Genomic DNA, 20,636 nt, shown 5'->3' on the forward strand with positions numbered 1-20,636 from the left:
GGCATTAACGTTAATGGCAAGAAGCTAAACCATCTCAGATTCGCTGACGACATTGTGATTATAGCGAGCTCATTCGAGGAACTGCAAATTATGATAGAGGAACTCGCAGGCAGCTCCCAATACGTCGGTCTGAAAATGAACATGAGAAAAACAAAATAATGACAAACACAGATGACCCCAGACGTATAATTATAAATGGCAGTGAGATAGAAAAAGTCCAGGAATATATTTACCTAGGCCAAATCCTGAAACCAAAAGAGAACCAAAGTGCGGAAATTACTAGGAGAGCAAGACTAGCATGGGCAGGATTTGGAAAACTTAGTTGGATACTTAAGAACCGCAAAATACCCCAATACTTGAGGAGCAAAGTGTTCAACCAGTGCATCCTTCCTATCATGACATATGGATGTCAAACCTGGACCCTAACCAAGGCAAATATGAATAAACTAGCCACAACAGAAAGAGCAATGGAAAGAGCAATGTTAGGTATACGACTGTCAGATAAAAAGAGGAACGACTGGGTAAGATCAAAAACAAAAGTCGAGGGCATAACAACAAAAGTTGTCAAACTTAAATGGAGCTTCGCAGGCCACACTACTAGACAATAAGACCAACGTTGGAATGCAACAGTACCACATTGGAGACCTTACCAAAGTAAACAACCGAGAGGAAGACCACAGATGAGGTGGGTTGATGATATTAAAAGAGTAGCCGTAACAAATTGGAAATATGTTGCTCAGGATAGAGACCGATGGAAGGAGTTGGGAGAGGCCTATGTCCAAACGTGGACGATAGAGTGCTAAGAAGAAGAAGAAGATCCAATTTTTCGTACCTTGATCAAGTTGAACAATTCTCTCAGTATTTGCTCTTGTTATGACTTCCTCGTTTCTCGCCCTTTCTGTTGCGGCACATGCTTCGCATGACCACGTTTCGAAGGCCTCCAACTTATTAATGGAAGATATTTTCAACGTCCATATCTCCATGCCGTATAACAATATGGACCATACATAGCACTTAACCATTCTCTAATGGAGATTGAAGGAAAATTGCGGTTACAAAGTAGCGGTTTAAATTTAATAGAAGCTTGTCTTGCTTGTTCGGTACGGCATTTTATTTCTGGTTGAGGATCCCGTTGGTCATTCACCATCATTCCCAAGTATTTGAATATTTTCACTTGCTCGACTGGAGCATTATCTACTTATAGTTGTACTCTTAAAAGTGCGCCCTTACTTATTGTCATGCATTTAGTTTTTATCGAGAGCCAACGATCCAAATATATGATGCCTATTGGGTGTCCCAAACTTTTCGCAAGATTTGAATTAAATAGAAAACATTGTTTTTTTGCTGTAAGTTGTAATTATTTTTATTGAATCATAAAGTATATAGGATGGGCGTGGTGTTTTATGTTTGCCAACATCCCCTCAAATAAATCGAAATGTCAGATTTTAAAACAAAGACGGAAAGACCCCCATGTGAGTAGGATAAATCCAGAGTCTCACACTGATTTATCAGTCTGTCCCAAGGATTCTCGGGAGGGGGGGGGGGGTAAGGGGGGACAAAAAACTGCAATCAAACAAATTAAATGGGACGTAATAGGAGTCTGCGAAATACGACACCGTGGTGAAAACTTAAAGACGCTGAAATCAGGACACCTCTTCTATAGCATTGGCTTCGAAACCGAATCAGTTGGAGGAGTCGGTTTCTTCATCCATAAAAAACATAAGAAGAACGTAGTTGATATAAAAAGTGTGTCTACAAGAGTTGCCTGTGTAACCCTAAAGCTCAACAACAGGTATAAACTGAAAATTATCAAGGTATACGCTCCAACAACACAACATCCAGACGAAGAAGTTGATGACTTTTATGATGATATATCTGTAGCTCTAAAAGACACACCTACTCACTTTACAATCCAGTGTGGGGATTTTAATGCAAAATTAGGCCTTAAAGAAGACGAAGCAGATACATCACTAGGAAATTTTGGAACTCTAGGTAGAAATGAGCGGGGAGAAACACTCTTAGGTTTTTTGCTACAGAATAACTTGTTCCAAATGAATAGTTTTTTCGTTAAAAAACTACATAGAACGTGGACGTGGGAAAGTCCTGATGGTAAAACAAGAAATGAAATAGATTACATTATCAGCGACAAAAAACAGATTATCACAGACGTGAGCGTCCTTAATAAATTTACTACAGGAAGTGACCATCGAATGGTAAGAGTCACAATAAAAATAGACCTCAAAAAAGAACGAAATCGTTTGATAAAAAAGAAAACTTTGCAAGCCTGGACGCCCCCATTAAATATTGATAAATACCAACACCATATATACGCTGCTTTGGAAAGAAATACAACTTCAAATGAAAGTATAAATAACTTAAATGAAAACATAATTAGAGCCATTGAAGAAAGTCAACGAAAAAACTGCCCAAAACAGAAGAGAGATGAAAAAATAAGCCAAGAAACTAGAGAACTAATCAAAACGCGAAGTAAAATAAGAGGAAGCGAAAATACTGAAAAAAGTGCCTTAAGAGACACCAACAAGAAAGTGTCAAAGGAAATCAGAAAAGATCTAAGGAAGTTTAAAACTCAAAGCACCCAGAATAAAAACAGCGAAATAACATCAAACAGAGAAGATTTACTAAATATCTTAAAAGAATTTATTTGGAACTATATAAGAGCCAAAGGCTAAATCAAAATAATCTGAGGGAAGCGGTTTCAAAGAAAATAATAAACCAAGGCTCCCAAATACTACCAGAGATAACCACTAGCGAAATCCATCAAGCACTGAGAAAAATGAAAAATGGAAAAGCACCAGGTGAAGATGGAGTCGTAATAGAGGCCATTAAAAACGGAGGCCACATTCTTATAGGTAAAATAAAAAATATCTTTAACTTATGTCTTCATCAAAAGTCGATACCTGAAAAATGGAAAAACGCAGTAACAATACTTTTGCATAAGAAGGGAGATAAGACAGACTTAGAACATTACAGACCCATTAGTCTGCTAAACCACTTATACAAACTCTTTACAAAAGTAGTGACATCAAGAGTAGAAAAGAAGCTAGATTTTTACCAGCCAAAAGAACAAGCTGGATTTCGATCAAACTTTGGAACAAACGACCAGCTGCAGGCAGTAAAGTTACCAATTGAGAAGTCAATAGAATATAATAAGCCCCTTGTCCTAGCATTCGTGGATTTTCATAAAGCCTTTGACACGATAGAGCTGGAAAGCATTTTAGAAGCTCTAAATGAATGCCGCATTGACTACCGTTACAATACACTCTTCTATAATATTTATAAAGAGGCAACAATGAGTGTTAAGTTACATGATAAAACCAAACAAATAAGCATAGAACGCGGCGTAAGACAAGGCGACACAGTCTCGCCAAAACTATTCATAACTGTTCTGGAATATGCCTTTAAGATGCTCAACTGGGACAATAAAGGGATCAGAAAAGTTAAATCATCTTCGTTTTGCAGATGACATAGTCCTTATAACTGATGACCTAGGAGAAGTAAAGAAAATGCTAAATGAGTTAGACGCTATCTGCTGGAAAATAGGCCTGAAAATGAACTTTTCTAAAACTAAATTTATGACTAATCTGATTCCTAGCGGACAGCTGATTATACGTGAACAAGAAGTAGAGCTAGTGGAAAAGTACATTTACTTGGGTCATGAAAAAAGAATTTGCAGAGATAACCAAACATGCGAAATAAAAAGAAGATTAACTCTTGCTTGGACAGCCTACGGAGCTCTGAGCGACATATTTAAGAGCAGTATACCGATCGGTTTAAAAAGACAAGTGTTTGACCAATGTGTGCTGCCGGTAATGACATATGGAGCAGAGACACTGACTCTAACCAAGGCAACAGCGTCGAAAATGCGGGTTGCTCAAAGGCGTATGGAAAGATCCATGCTGGGCGTAACCCTACGGGATAAAATAAGAAATGAAGATCTCAGACAAAGAACCGGTATCGCAGATGGTATAGAACGTATCACCAGGTTCAAATGGAATTGGGCAGGACACGTCGCCAGGCTGAAAGATTCAAGATGGACACGAAAGCTGATGGAAGGAGACCAAGAGAAGATAAACGCAGTAGAGGAAGGCCGCCTACATGATGGACAGATGATATCAGGCGGATCAGTAAAAACTGGCAACAATCAGCACAAAACCGTGAAGTGTGGAAACAATTGGGGGAGACCTATGTCCAGCAGTGGACGTAAATTGGTTGGATGGTTTGGTTGATAGGATGGGGCTATGTATAGAATAGCCCATCAGGCAAATGACCTCCACGGCTCTCCCGACAGATACGCACTCTTTTGTCGTAAAATTTCATGACCATGTTGCATAAATGTGGCTGAATTTTGTTAATGCAGCGTTGAATTTCCTCCTTTTATGCACGGGTTGTTGTAGGCTTGTTGGTACAGACCTTTGACTTCAAGTAAGCCCACAAAAAGAAATCCAATGGTGTTAAATCACATGATCCAGGAGTCCAATTCTGATCACCGAAACGAGACAGCAGACAAGCAGGAAATGCCTCTTGCGCCGCAGTAATTGAACTGTTTCACTGGTTGTAGGCATATGGCACCGTCTTGTTGAAACCGCAAAGAAACACAATTGGTGCAAACCCCTAAACGATCGTCGCCCTGCAAGCAATATCTCTAATGTGACTTCCGGCAAAAAGTTGTTAGCACTGTTCTCCAGTGGCGCACACAGATGGGGATTTGGAGGTTAAGCCCCCCCCCCCCACCAGTGCATATAAAGAATTGTAGGACTTTAACTTAACTTTCACAAACAATACAAAAAAATTCGGTGCCCAAGCCAACCCCCCAGAGGAAAATTCCAAGTGCGCCACTGCTGTACCCGAGAATCATGTATAAAAAACTGTTAGTTCCACACATCATTTAACTGTTAACTTAAATTATGTTATCTACTCCCTATCTATTATAAAATAAAATGAAACTCTACGAATTGCAGGTATTTAAAATGCAGCCATAAGATTGCTTTAATTTAAATATTTTCTTAAGTAAAGAAATAGTTTACGAATTACCTGAGTATATCTGAACGACTAAGCCAAAAAACTTAGAACTTTATCATTGGAAAATGCAAAATGAAGGCAGATATAATTTTTCACTCTTTCCTCCCTCCAACATTCTTCTTCTAATATTCACCAAAAAAAGTAAAAGAAAGAAAGAAAAAGGAAAAACCATTCTTTAAGGGGCGAACCCTATCTGAAAGGTTCACTGAAGCTCAGTTCCTCTAATTTACTTATTGCTTTGTATGTAAAGTGCAAATAAAAAAGATAACGGCTACATTTGTGTGGTAGATGATTGTCGTTTGTTTTCATACTTTCAAAAATGTAGAAACATTAACGAATCTTGTTTTTTGACCCTTTCTTTAATAAATATATACCTTATTTCTAAATACACTGATATGCACAATTCCGCATAGGTAATTAACAATACGTAACAACAGAGACATCAAACCAAGATTTTTTTATTTATTACGTATAATTTCATTTTTTTTAATACTAATTCTGCTGTTACTCGATGAAAATTTGTATACCTTTTACTGTAGATAATATTTTGTGCTTGTTTTATAAACAGACATTAGACAGTTAAGTAACATATTATACCTATTGCAATAAATTGAGTAAAATTTATTAACACTCAATAAGCTACCAATCAAAGAAAAAGTATTCTTCCAATGTTTTCTTTTATTGTTATTTTTTGCATTTGGAGTAATTTTTACTTGTTTCATCTTCTTACTGTAACAAACGTGCTTAACACATTTGAATCTATTTTTATTAAATTTGTTTGACCATCAAAATTTTTTTCCGTAAGCTTTTGGTATTCAGCTTTTTTATTATATTTAATCGGAAAGTGTAACGTACTAGGCCTGGATCCCGCGTACCAAAAAAAAGTTGATTAATAGCAAGAAAAATGTGCTGAAAATGTGTTAATAGCTTAACGGTGTACAGTTGGACAAACTTTGATATACGGGAACACTGGAACAGGGGAAGTTTTAATTGTGGAACAGTTTAAAAATTTGGAACGTCAGATTACGAAAACGTCCCATGTATTTTGTCGGACAGAACATCCAATTAATTTGTTACCCTTTCATTAAACTCTCATGCAAAAATCAGACTGCTATTACTAACCAACATGATTCCTGTCATTTGACATGTTCTTCGTGTTCCACTCATTAAAATGCCCAGTTGGTGATAAACACCAGTCTGATTTTTGCATGAGAGTTTAATGAAATGGTAACAAATCAATTGGAAGTTCTGTCCGACAAAATATATGGGACGTTTTCGTAATCTGACGTTCCAAATTTTTAAAATGTTCCACAATTAAAACTTCCCCTGTTCCAGTGTTCCCATACATCAAAGTTTGTCCGACTAGACACCGTTAAGTTATTAACAAATTTTCAGCTTGCTATTAATCAACTTTTTTTTGGTACGCGGGATCCAGGTCTATACAGGAAGGAAAGTCGTTACCTTATCTGACCTACACTTGTTTCCTATATTTTACCTTAAGCCTTGTATATGGCAAGGCTTTACTGTATACGAAACGGAGAATATAAAAGTTAAAGTAGTGAAAAGGTAAGTTGGTTACAAGGTACAATTGAATCAATTACTTAAGTAGTGGAAAGAAAAGGGCTATATGCGAGAAGATACCTAGAGCTTAGTATAGCCGACAGAAGCGAAGACACGAAAGGGAAAGGTCAAGTGAAAGATGGCAAGAAGAATGTGGCACAGTAGACAAAGATGCTGCTCTCTAACCTAAAAGATTGGGTGGACTGTGGTTACAGGTGACTGGATTATTTCCTAACGCAGGTATTCACAGGACACGGGTGTTTTAGGACCTAGCTCTCTAGGTTCGGAAAAGCTGACACGGATGAATGCATATACTGCAAACACCCCGACACTGTTACACATACGATGCTAGAGTTCAGCAGATGGATAGTAGAAAGGAACAGAATGGAAAGAAAGACAGATGCGAATTTTGTGACGGTAAGAGAAATGATTGATAGAATGATTAAAAGTACAGCAGACTGGACTAAGTAGTATATATGGCTATATCCGTGCAGTGATCAAGAAGAAAGAAGAGGAGGAAAGACGGCTGCACCAAAGACAAAGGTATGGGGAAAAGATACTATAGGTAGACGGCGGAGGGAATACGTTTTGATAGGCGAATTAGTGAGTTAGATTGTGTGAGACAAACTGTGGGAAAGGAACTCCTCAAAAAAAAATCATAAAAAACCAAAAACTTTGGGACCAAAAAAAAGGGGGAAACGGGGAAAAGGATAGGACCTCCTTGCTGACAGTCTGTAGATGAGTGAAGGTAAAGATGACAGGAGGGTCTGGCATAGCAGGTGGGCATTCGGCGTAGCCTCGGCGACGAAAGGGCGTTTTTAAAGTACCTCGGGAACTACTGTTGGGACTACGAAGAATGTGAATCCTGCACTAAGGTTAGTCAAGCGACGTTTTGGACTGAGATGTCTTTTGAAGATTCCAGACCCACCCTCTATAAAGATGAAAAAAAGCTTACAGTAAATCAATTTTTTTTAAATCCTGTTTTTATAATCTCTTTGTGTAATGTCTCTGTTCTTTAGAGGAATGTACGCACAGTTATGGCAACATGTTTTTTACATATAAAATTGACATTTCACCTTTTTTAAGGCGGGGAAAGGTCATAAAATCACCTTTTACTAACTAGCAATAAAAACTAAGTTGTAAATAATAAATATCATAAAAATATATAGAAAGGAAACCAAACATTAATAGTATGTTTGAGGAACATTTCCAAAATCCTTTATTGTCGGTTAAATTAAATAGTAAAAAACAAATACTGAAATATGAGGCAAGATTTGCGATTGGTTAAGGCTTTTATCTCAATATCTGAAGTATATCATTTTGATTAAGTTTTTGTGATAACTAAAATGATTATCAGGTGGTTAAATCTTCCACTTTTCTTTAATTTTGTATTAATTTTTCTAATATACAGTGATGAGCGTACTAATAACCGGCAAAATATGGACAACCTAATGCGTAGTGAAATAAAAAGAGATGAAACTAGTAGAAGTCTGAAATTATTGGTATACGCTGTGAGCTCGTACGTAGAGGGAATATTTAAAAATTCGCGAGCGCCAGTTAGTCCTGTCGTCATGGGGGTACAACGGCCTCCTTAATTCAGATGGACTTACCCAAGTTTTCTTTATGTATTTTGACCCGTAGAACACGAATTTTTTGGGTAACAGTTGATCCGGATGTCGATAAGATTGTTATAAACAAAGAACTTAAGGAATTACATAACAGCTATTTTTCGCAAAACAAAACATTTTTTTTTGTATTTTTTTGGGTGATTCTCAGCAAAAAATGGTCTTACAAGTTTTTTCGTAGGATGCATAGTTTTCGAGATAAATGCGGTTGAACTTTCAAAAAATCGAAAAAGTGCAATTTTTGAACACGAACAACTTTTGATTAAAAAATAAAATAGCAATTCTGCTTACTGCATTTGAAAGTTCAAGTCAAATTCTATCGGTTTTGATTATTTGTATTGCTAAAAATTAATTTTTTATTTGTGAAACAAAGCCATAAACACATAGTGTTTCCCGTGCCTAATGCATGCGTTTTAATGTTCGTAATCTATGTAGAAATTGTCTGTAAGCGCGCCTACTCGATGGATTTCAAATGAGAAATGCACTGAAAACATCATTCAATCACTATGTGTTTATAGCATTGTTTAACAATAAAAAAATTAATTTTTAGCAATGAGAGTTATCAAAATCGATAGAACTTGACTTGAACTTTCAAATGCGGTAAGCAGAATTGCTATTTTATTTTTCAATCAAAAGTTATTCGGGTTCAAAAATTGCAATTTTTCGATTTTTTGAAAGTTCAACCGCGTTTATGTCGAAAACTATGCATCCTACGAAAAAACTAGTAGAAACATTTTTTTCTTAGAATGACCCAAAAAATACAAAAATATGTTTTGTTTTGCGAAAAATCGCTATTATGTGATTACTCAAGTTCTTTGTTTATAACAATTTTATCGACATCCGGATCGACTGTTGCACAAAAAATTCGTGTTCTACGGGTCAAAATACATAAAAAAAACTTGGGTAAGTCCATTTGAATTAAGGAGGCCGTTGTACCCCCACTGGAGACAGGACTAAGTAGTGACAAGTCTGTAAACGTTTACTGGAAATTTGACATAAATGTTAAAGTGATTAATTTAAAATTAAAATTAAAAACATTAATTATAAAAAATATTAGTTGGTCAAAGCTGTGCTTTTAAATACTGAATTTAAGTTTTTTTAATGTTCCATAATATGTAATTATAAATTAATCTATTAATCTTAGCGCCATCTACACGATAATTGTGAAAGTATCCGAAGTAAGAAATTAATATTTCATCAATAGAACGTCAAAATGATAAGCAAAATATTAAAAAATCGATTACAATTTAATTACTTTTTTGCGTTGTAAATATTAAGCGATAACAATTAAATAATAAATTTAAAAATTTCCGGTGAAAGTTGCATTAGTAATCCGCTAGGAGCGACACCAGCGAAGCTCAGAGCGTATAAACCTATAAAACATGACCACTTTCAATAGTTTCCCACCTTTAGACGTTACCCTTTTTGTTCGTTTCGACTGGCACAAATAAATGTCAAAATATGACATGGTAGTAGCTGAATATTTTTTGCCTGAGAGAATGGGAAAACTGTGTCTATTTAATTTTTAAATTAGTTTTTAAATAAAAATATTTTTTCTATGGATGCTATAAAATGTGCAACTTCTCTCACTACTTACATACATTCAAAACGAACAATTTTTCAGGCAGTGAGAAAAGTCGGCCATTGCAATGAGAAATATTTTTTCTCACGGGTTCACCGCCGGTTTACATACATATGATCGCCATTTCCATGGTAACATGCACAATACAAATACAATTATTATTTTTGTCAAACAAAATGTCAAACAACTTGTCAAAACTTATCAAAAATTACCTTTAAGACTGTTAAACTGTGGACTATAATTTTAAATAAATAAAGTATATAAATATTAAGAATATTAATGTGTATGTATATGTGTATACTTTTATGTGTATATATGTATTTTATTTCAATTTAGGCATATAATATACCTAAAAGCACCTAAATTATTTAATTTTGAAGTTTTAACTCTTGACAAAAACGCATCCAGAGAAAAAGTACAGTGTACAACAAGAGAGAAAATGACATATTTCTCTCTCGCTCGATTTGTTGGCACTCGCCTCGTGCCTCGGCTCGTGCCAACAAACTTCTGCGCTTGTGAGAAATATGTCTTTTTTCTCTCTTGTTGTACAATATACTATTTAAAATGAAATTAAACTTATTAACTCATTAATCATAATCTTTGTCTTTGATTTATTTATGGACAGCTTTTTTTCCAAATTCATTCTATTCATTCTAATAGCCCCGTCAAAATTGTTTTGAATTAAAAAAATGTTAATGTCACGTTAACGTCATACGTAAAATATGACTAAAGTTAACTAGCTCTTAGCTAACGTCTACAGGTGGGAAACTGTCGTAAGTGGTAATGTTTTATTATGTTAATACCGATAATTTCCCACCTCTACTATTTTCATCTCTTTTTATTTCACAACGCATTATGTTGTCCAATTTTTACGTTATTTTGCCCATCACTGTATATAATCAAAATAATAATCATGTACATAATTATATTCGAAATTGTATGCTTTCTACTTTTTTTTATTTGAAAGGTCAAGAATGGGTTATTTTATTACATGGCTGAGAAATTATACTGGTTGGAACTTTCTGTGTTATTTCCTGGAACTTTCTCAGACGAATCTAATATGTAAGACGGCAGTTCAATCAAATACATTCCGTAGGAGTTCCATCTAATATGTAAGAATTACAGTAAATCCATTTTACATTTGATGGCTAGCAAGCATTTTAATGTAGAAGATAAGTAACCGCCAGACGATTCAGTATTTATTTATTTTATTATTTATGCAGAACTAAGATTTACTTTCTTTTTCCTTTTGTAAAGCATATAGCATCAGATACATGATATTTATACGAAGTTAAAAAGACACTTTCAGAAACGAAAAATAATAAATCCCCTGGCGATGACGGAGTAGTGATCGAGGCAATCAAACAAGGTGGAAATAAAATTATCCAGGTTTTGGCCAAATTTTCACCGAATGCACTTACCAAGGAAAAACCCCTTCTCAATGGAACAATGCAGTCATTGTTTTATTGCACAATAAAGGTTACATACAGTAGGAAAAATGAAAGAATACCCATGAACGAACATATAAAACAGGCTGTATTTTCCTATCACCGTGTCACACAAAAAATTGGCCAGCGCACGTACATGTAATAATTATTGTTACATGTACTTGCACTGGACAATTTTCTTTGTGACACGGTGACAGGAAAATACAGCGTGTTTTATATGTTCGTTCATGGGTATTCTTTCATTTTTCCGACTGTAACAGATCTAAAAAACTACCGTCCTATCAGTCTGCTATCACACACATATAAACTTTTCACAAAAATTATCAAAAAAAGACTGGAGGCTAAGTTAGACTTCTATCAGCCTAGAGAACAAGCTGGGTTTAGATCCGGATATAGCACTAACGACCACTTACTGGTAATAAAAAACTTGATAGAGAAGTCTGCGGAATACAACAAACCATTGGCACTGATATTCGTGGACTACGAGAAAGCGTTCGATACCATAAACCAGCAGAAAATGCTAAAACCATTGACAGAATGCCGAATAGACCATCGCTACACCAACATGATAAAATATATCTACCACAATGCAACGGCTAGCGTAAGACTCTCTGATCAACAAATTAATTAATTCTGTATGCAGCGAGGAGTACGGCAAGGAGACACCATCTCACCAAAGCTGTTCACAACCCTTTTAGAACACACTTTTAAGAAGGCAGATCTGAACGAATATGGTATCAACATAAATGGAGAGAAGCTCAGTCATTTGAGATTCGCAGATGACATCGTCCTTATAGCCGATCGTATGGATGATGCAATAATAATGTTGAACAAGTTATATCACGCTTCCTTAGAGGTAGGACTAAAGATTAACATCAACAAGACGCAAATAATGACTAATCTGGTGCTAAATCGTAATAATGTTGTTGATGGAATGGATATTGAGCAGACTGCATCTTATAAGTACTTGGGACATGAAATTCGGTTGGGAAGAGATAACCAGACGTGCGAGCTTCCACGTCGCATAGGATTAGCCTGGGCAGCGTTTGGTAAACTGAGCTATGTATTTAAATCGGACTTACCCATACGCCTGAAAAGGAAAATCTTTGACCAGTAAGTGTGTATTGCCTGTACTCACTTATGGAGCGGAAACATTAACACTCACAAAAAAGGTAGTGAACAAGATTCGCATAACTCAGAGGGCTATGGAGCGCCAGATGCTGGGTGTCTCCTTAAGGGACCGAATCCCAAACGAATAAATACGTCGTAGAACAAAAACAACGGACGCCATCGAAAGAATCGCGTCGCTCAAGTGGAATTGGGCAGGACACGTCGCCAGATTGTCAGACAACCGATGGACAAAACGTATTATCGAGTGGAGACCACGAGAAGAAGCACTACGGAGCAGAGGACGACCACCAACCAGATGGGCTGACGATCTGAAGCGTATTGTCAGCAACTGGATGCAAGCCGCACAAAACAGAGAAAGATGGAAAGAGCTGAGGTAGACCTATGTCCAGCAGTGGACGAGTACGGGTTGATGATGATGATGATGACATGATATTTAATCGCTTACTTTACCAAAATACATAACTGCAAATAGTTGGACACAGACGCACAGTTGAATTAGAGCACGATATTGAAACTGTAGAAAGTTTCACGTATTCTGGAGTCGCATTAAACACGGACGGAACAGAAGAACCAGAAACTCAAAGGAGAATAGTAAAGGGAAACAAAGGTTGTTTTTCACTCATGTGTTCGGCTTTAAAAATACACATTGTAAATCGAAAATCAGGGTCTACAAAACTATTATCACGCCAATGCAATAGTATGTTATGAATGCGAGACATGGGTAATGACAGAAAACACAAAAAAAGCTGGAAGTCTTTGAAAGAAAGGTCCTAAGGAAAATATTTGGACCTACACATAGTGTCAAAAGTTATGCATCACCCCTCGTATTCACGATGTTTACGCTTTTATAAATCCGTATCTTTATCACATATTTAATGGGCCTTTTTTATAAAAAATATACCATTTTTGGTTTTTTATTTTATTTAATTACCCATTTAATTGACCTGGTTTTGCCAAGGTGTAAACATTTGAAAAATTTATTCTGGTGAAATTTTTGAAAACGTAATTAAAAATGAATCGTACTTTAATTTCTGGTTGGACCGTATAAGAACTATCGATTTAGTTGAAGAAGGCCATTCACAGCGGTTCGTGGCGGAAAGAGTGGGTGTTTCTCAGAGTGATGTCTCACGGATATGGAATAGGTTCCTGGAGACAAACTCGATACGGAATAGAGCTCGGTCTGGTAGACCCCGAGTTACCAATGATCGACAGAATAGATATATCAGAATGTCCATCTGTAGAAATTCTTCTATGTCTGTACCAGCCCTCCAAAGAGAATTCAGGCATGCTACAGGAGTAGAGTATCGTTTACTACAATAAGAAGAGGAATTTTAGACTCAGGTTTGAGGAGTCGTCGACCAATAAGAGTTCCTCAGCTACAACCTATACATGTTTTGGACTGCCTCCAGTAGGCTCGAGAACACATACAGCTCCCCCAACAATTTTGGAATTTTTGCGCTTTTTTCAGACGAGACTAGAATCTGTTTAAATAGTGATGACCGGCGAATTCGTGTGTGGCTAGTTGTGCAGCATTCTTGTTGACTCTCGCCACACACGAATTCGCCGGTTTAAACAGGTTCTGATCTCGTCTGAAAAAAGCGCAAAATTCCAAAATTGTTGGGGGAGCTGTATGTGTTCTTGAGCCCACTGGAGGCGGTCCAAAACATGTCTAGGTTGTTGCTAAGGAACTTTTATTGGAAGGCCCACTAAATATATGATAAAGATACGGATTTATAAAAGCGTAAACATCGTGAATACGAGGGGTGATGCATAACTTTTGAAACTATGTGTATTAACGAAAACGGAGTATAGAGATCCAGGTACAACCACGAACTCTACCAACTGTTTAAAGAGACACCGATCTCAGAATTCGTTATACTCCAGAGACTTTGGTGGGCTGGTTATGTAGTGAGAATGAAGACCGAAAGATTGTTGAAAAGATCGCTAGATAGTAAAATATAGGGAGCAAGACCAAAAGGAAGGCCACGGAAAAGATAAGAGGATGAAGTGGCAGCGGACGGGCAAAATTTGCTATACAAACTTTGTTTCACGTTATGAATAGAACGTTACGCTTACGGAGATCAGTGTTGCCAAACCTCTCGCGCACGTGTGGATACCCGACTGCCGATATACGATTCATTCTAGTCAGTACGGCGTGGCATCGGCGCGCTTCTATCGCCCGTAAGAAATACATGGGGCTATCTCCGCAATGTTCTATTCTTAACGTGAAACACTCTATAGATGTGAGAACCTTGGGAAGATCGGCGCGCGACCGGTTGGAGAAAAGAGGTACAGTTTGGAGGTCAAGGCTCGATTTGGGCTGTAACGCCATGGGAGATAGAGAAAGAGAGAGAGAGAGCGCTAGAGAGAGATAGAGATAGACAACACTTTTACTGAATTTGTGCTGGTTTCACTGATAAAACCTATATCTAATAATTAATATCCCTAAATTATATTCTTAAAACTTAATCAAAATGACATAAATGAATTACTATTTGCAGTTTGTGATAGAAACATTCCTCTGTTGTAGATACTTTTCATATTTGTGATAGCTATTTCTATAATAATTTAAATTAAATTACACTTTACTTTCAGCTTTAACCAAAAAACAGACGTTTATAATACAAACTAATTAGTAATAGTACAAAGAACCATAAAATTGGTGTTCTAGTTACCACTTTTCTAAATTTATCTCTACTTAGATCCAAGATGGAATATTTACAACAAAATCCAGACTAAAAAATTTTCAAGTATGAAGATCAGATATAGACAAGACGAAAACGGCGGGTTCTTTGGAGAAAATACTCCCATGAGATTTTTTTGCATAATCACATTCGTGAGACATTCCAGAATAAGATTCAAGAAGTCGCCCACGCGAAAAATGGTCCAAATAATCAAATTGCAAAAATCAATATTTTGGCCCGGACAAATTTTTTTTGATTTTTTGGACTATCCAGACTATTCTGGATAAAAAAGGTCTCTTATAATTTTTCTCTAAAGTTGATAGTTTTCGAGGTAAAAGCATTTTGAAATTAAAAAAAAACGAAAAATGGCGATTTTCAAGGCTTAATAACTCTGTTAAAAGTTATTACTATGAAAGGCAGAAAGTGACTAAATCAAAGTTTAAAGCCTCCCCCTCAAGATCCTTAAGAAATTTTTGTCTTTATTTGATTACTAAGCTGTTATTTTTAAGTAAAAATAATGAGCGCCATGCACGTATTAGGCGGCCGTCCATGATGAGTGCGAAAGAGATGCCATTCAGGCAGTCCAATTGCGCATCTCACTTGCACTCACATTTACAGCCGCGTCAATACGATATTACCGCTCATTATTAATAAATAAAAATAACAGCTTAGTAATAAATTAATGACACAAATTTCTTCAGGATCATGAAGGGGGGCTTTAAATTTTATTTAGTCACTTTGTGACTTTCATAATAGTAATCTTTAGCCGAGTTATTAAGTCTTAAAAATGGCCATTTTCGCGTTTTTCAAATTTTAAATTGTTTATAACTCGAACACGATCAACTTTAGAGAAAAATTACAAGAGATCTTTTCTGTCCAGAATGGTCCGAAAAATCTAAAAAAAAATTGTCCGGGCCGAAAATATTGATTTTTGCAATTTGATTAAAAAAAATTGTTAAAAAAAATTGAACCACTTTTCGCGTGGGCGACTTCTTGAACCTTATTCTGGGCTGTCTCACGAATGTGATTATGCAAAAAAATCTGATGGGAATATTTCTTCCAACGAACCCGCCGTTTTCGCCTTGTCTAATACAGATTATGGAGTATCTTCTCCATATAAGTTTTTTTAATAAACGGCAGATAAGTAGACTAGATTATGGAGAAGTCATCATCATCATTATCATTCAACCAGGATCTATCCACTGCTGGATATAGGTCTCCCTCAGTCTTTTCCATGCATTTCTGTTTTGTGCTGTTTGCATCCAATTTTTGTCGATCCGTTTTATGTCATCAGACCATCTTGTTGGAGGACGACCTCTTCTTCGATATGCTTCTTGTCTTGGTCTCCAGTGTGTTATTCGCTGTGTCCATCTGTTATCCGACATTCTAGCTATGTGTCCAGCCCAGTTCCACTTAAGGGTCATAATTCTTTCTATGGCATCTGTCACTCCTGTTCTTCGTCTTATTTCCTTGTTCGTAATTCGATCCCTACGAGAAATGCCAAACTTTGAGCGTTCCATGGCTCTTTGGGTAACACAAATTTTATTTCTTACTTTCTTGGTTATTGTTAAAGTTTCTGCACCATATGTAAGTACTGGCAACACATACCGTAAAATGGGGTGAATAGGAACAGTGGGGTGAATAGGAACAAAACTTCAATAAACAATTACAATAATCTTCCTAAACATATATTACTTTCGTTGGAATATTTAATTTTTTCAAGTTGGCTAACGTGATATGGCTTTAGGAAATTTAGGTTTGTGTTGTTAGCGTCACTGGTTCCTATGTTCTCGGCGGCGTGCAAACAAAGTCGTTAATTTTGAGGATATTTCTCATCCTAAAAAACTTTCTCAGTAAGTACAAAATGTCTGTCAAAATGGATTGAAGAGTATTGTTTTTTTGTTTATTCTAACCTTTACAACAATATAACATGATGGTATTTTGATTTATCTGTTAACTTTTTTTGTTAACAACAATTATTACTGTTCACGTCATGAATTTGAGATATGTGGGGTGGATAGGAACATAATATTTACCGTGTTGCCATTCACCCCACATATTAGAAATTACTTTTTTATCTAATATCTCCATAGAGTAAGACCAAACGAAACAATATCTCATCTAACAAAAAATTATACATATTATATTGATCCACACAAAGAGAATAGAAAGAACCATGCCTTGCAAAACATGTTTCTAGCGGTTAGCTATCGTCTTCAATCCAAAACAAACTTCTACCAGGGTTCTCAACCACGCGTGGTATTAATGAACACAATTTTTCCAATTATTATGGGTACTAATTATCAGCATCCGGCTCGAAGGACCAAATGTGGATTCCATAAATTTGAAATAAATATTTATACGGTTTTCTACAATCATCAGAACTGCTGTCCAAAAAGTTAAAATGTATGTCAAGACGCAACAAGACCCATGATGATTATGTGGCGCAAAATATTTGAGGAATGAAAAACAGGACCAGGTAGGAATGCATCCACAATAGCTAAAGACAAATTTCCTAGACTATTAAAAAAACTGGTTAATAGTCTTTCAGAGAAAAATGCAAAATTAGAGGTTAAAAAATATTTTTCATTTCAACAATGTATTTTTCCAACAATACAAACTTTATATTTATTTGTGTATGTTACTTTACACCTTAGACACTTTTTACCTATTCACCCCACTTGGTGGGGTGAATAGGAACACCAGGTTTTGATTTTTTTTGTGATTAAAGTGTTAACTTTTTAATTTATTAACATCTAAATATCAAAAGGGAAAGGTAAGACCCAAATAACAATGCATAAAAGTTTTATGTTTGAAATATGTGTTAGTGACATTTTTTTTCAGTTGAAAGTTGAAAACCGTTCCTATTCACCCCATTTTACGGTACTAATCAAAGACTTTTCTTTTGAGACACATAGGCAGTTCTGACTTGAGGGCATAGCTCAGCTTGCCGAATGCCACCCAAGTGAGCCCTATGCGGCGGCTTAATTCGCACGTTTGATTATCTTTTCCTATGCGTATCTCATGCTCTAAGTACTTATAAGAGGTGGTTTCTTCAATAGACATGCCATTTACTGAAATATTTTCGTTTAACACAAGATTTGTCATGATTTGTGTTTTTGTATGGTTGATTTTTAATCCAACTTGTAAGGAGGCTAGTTATAGTTTGTTCAGTTGCGATACTGCATCATCGATGCTGTCAGCAAAAAGAACAATATCTTCAGCGAATCTCAAATGATTAAGTATGCATGGAGGAGTGTGACCAAGTAATTCAGCAGTAATTTGGATTTGTTTATAACCGTAAAGATATTCATATTGGAAAAGTGGTAGAAGAGTATTTGATTTACGTATTGATAGTTTTATGGATTAATTTGAGTTCATATACATAATCATAAAAACTGTGTATAATAAAAAAAGAGTTAAGAGCAAAATATACAAAATATTGTATTTAAATATTAAACAATAGTACAATCAAATCAGTTTTTATATACAATTGGTTTTCGAGTTCCTAAAAACTTGCAGAACAAAGGTTACAATATTTAAATAATTACTATTTTTGAAAATCAATTTAATTACAAGGTTTGGCTAATAAGTGTTTGATTAAACGGTGATACAGTTTGGCAGAAGAATGCTGTTACATGAACATGTTTATTGATTGTTTAATATAATACAGTTGACAGATAGAGTGACCAATTCTGAGTAAATTTTGTTTTATAAAATTGTTTGCAAAATTGACACTTTCCAAGTTATTTTCGATTTAAACTATGGATTTTTCATTGAAAAAACTCACGTTTTATAACCGTTTTTTATGAATAACTTTAAAAAATTTAATTTTATAGAAAAAAACATTAAGAACAAAATTGTAGCTAATAAAAAAACAAAGAGATTCGCGTCTGAAAGACCTATGTAAACCCAATAACGACTGAGGTATTGCTCTTTTAAGGATGATTATTTTCGAAGAACATCGAAATGGAGAAACTTAATCTCAAATAACTCGAATTTCGGGCAATTTTTCGGGAAAACTTAATAGACATCTTTTATAGTTCATTAAATACGTTTCAAACAAGCTCTGACAGAAGTTTTTGCATAAGAACTGACTGACTTATGACGAAAATAAAGTCGATCTCTGCTTCTTTCTTTTTGAAATGTAAAAATTAAACCCTCGTCGTTACAGTCCTAATAGAAATGAATAGCTTTCCACTTGAAACTATCTATATTTAGGTATAATTGATACGATCCATGTGATTTGACCGGTTTGGAATGTTTAGTTTAGAAAAAATAGTTGATTAAATCGAAAATGACATTTTTAAAATTAAAAAAAGTGCATTTTTCTTAAATAAATCTGTGTCCAATATCAAACATTCATTATTCATATCCGATATTGAACAGTATATTTTTATCACCCCGTACATCACACGAACCAATTTGTTTTCATATTTAAACATGTGCGGAATATTTAATTTGTTTAATTGTAGAAATTGATAAACAATATTTTGGCAATGGACGTTAAATTAGCTGACTAAGAATAAATCTTTGTTCTCTTGTGTGACCCAATTCATGTTGCCAACAAGAAATAATTCATTTTAGAATCATTCACAAGTATCAACTCCTCCAGTCAAGATGTAACTTCAAATAGAGTCTTCAACTAAATCGCGTACAAGTCACAAGTCAGTAGTCAAAGTTCTCCCGGGGTGATTACCCTAGTGTCGGTGTTCTAAATAAATTCTATAATTGCTATTGGTGTTTCCATTATCTGAAGAGACTACTCCACTGAGCATCGAGTATTTGACAATCTGAAAGTGTTCATAATATGAAAAAATGTTTCAAATATTAATTATAGAATTTCTTTTACTGAAAATTTTGATTTTTTCTTGTTTTTGTATCATGAATACTTTTAGGTTTATTTAACCACTTTTTTTTTAATTACAATAATGTCATTTTCAATTTAATCAACTGTTTTTTCTAAACCAAGTACTCCAAACCGGTCGAATCACATGGATCGTATCAATTATACCTAAATAAAGTTAATTTCAAGTGGGAAGCTATTTATTTCTATTAGGATTGTAACGACGAGGGTTTAATTTTTTACATTTCAAGAAAAAAAAAGCAGAGAGCGACGTAATTTTCGTCATAAGTCAGTCAGTTCTTATGCAAAAAACTTTTGTCAGAGCTTATTTGAAAGAATTATTAACAAGCTTTAAGTTTCCCCAAAAAATTGCACCACATTCTAGTTATTTGAGATTGAAAGTTCTACATTTCGAGGTTCTTCGAAAATAACCATCCTTTAAAGAGCAATAAGTCAGTCGTCATTGAGTTTACGTAAGTCTTTCTGACGCAAATCTCTTTGTTTTTTATTAGCCACAATTTTGTTCTTATTGATTTTTTCTATACAATTAAATTTTTGTAAGTTATTCATGAAAAACCGTTATAAAACGTGAGTTTTCTAGAAAAATGCATAGTTTCAATCGCAAATAACTTGGAAAGTCAATTTTGCAAAAAAGATTTATAGAACAAAATTGGTCACAATTTTCCCACTTTGAACTGAAGAACCTTATTAACTCGAAAT

At 35.2% G+C, this 20,636-nt stretch overlaps 1 protein-coding gene across 1 annotated transcript in view; it reads right to left on the minus strand.

Annotated features, from left to right (window-relative positions):
• Positions 1–15,828: 15,828 nt before the first annotated feature.
• LOC114331429 (ribosomal protein S6 kinase 2 beta) overlaps positions 15,829–20,636 on the minus strand; it is a 274,834-nt gene continuing 270,026 nt past the window's right edge. Inside the window, exon 14 of the mRNA XM_050655564.1 lies at positions 15,829–16,907. The gene's annotated coding sequence lies outside the window, so the exon portion shown is untranslated. The remainder of the gene's footprint in view (positions 16,908–20,636) is intronic.

Source organism: Diabrotica virgifera, chromosome 7 (assembly GCF_917563875.1).
Source record: "Diabrotica virgifera virgifera chromosome 7, PGI_DIABVI_V3a".
In the NCBI taxonomy this organism is placed as follows: domain Eukaryota; kingdom Metazoa; phylum Arthropoda; class Insecta; order Coleoptera; family Chrysomelidae; genus Diabrotica; species Diabrotica virgifera.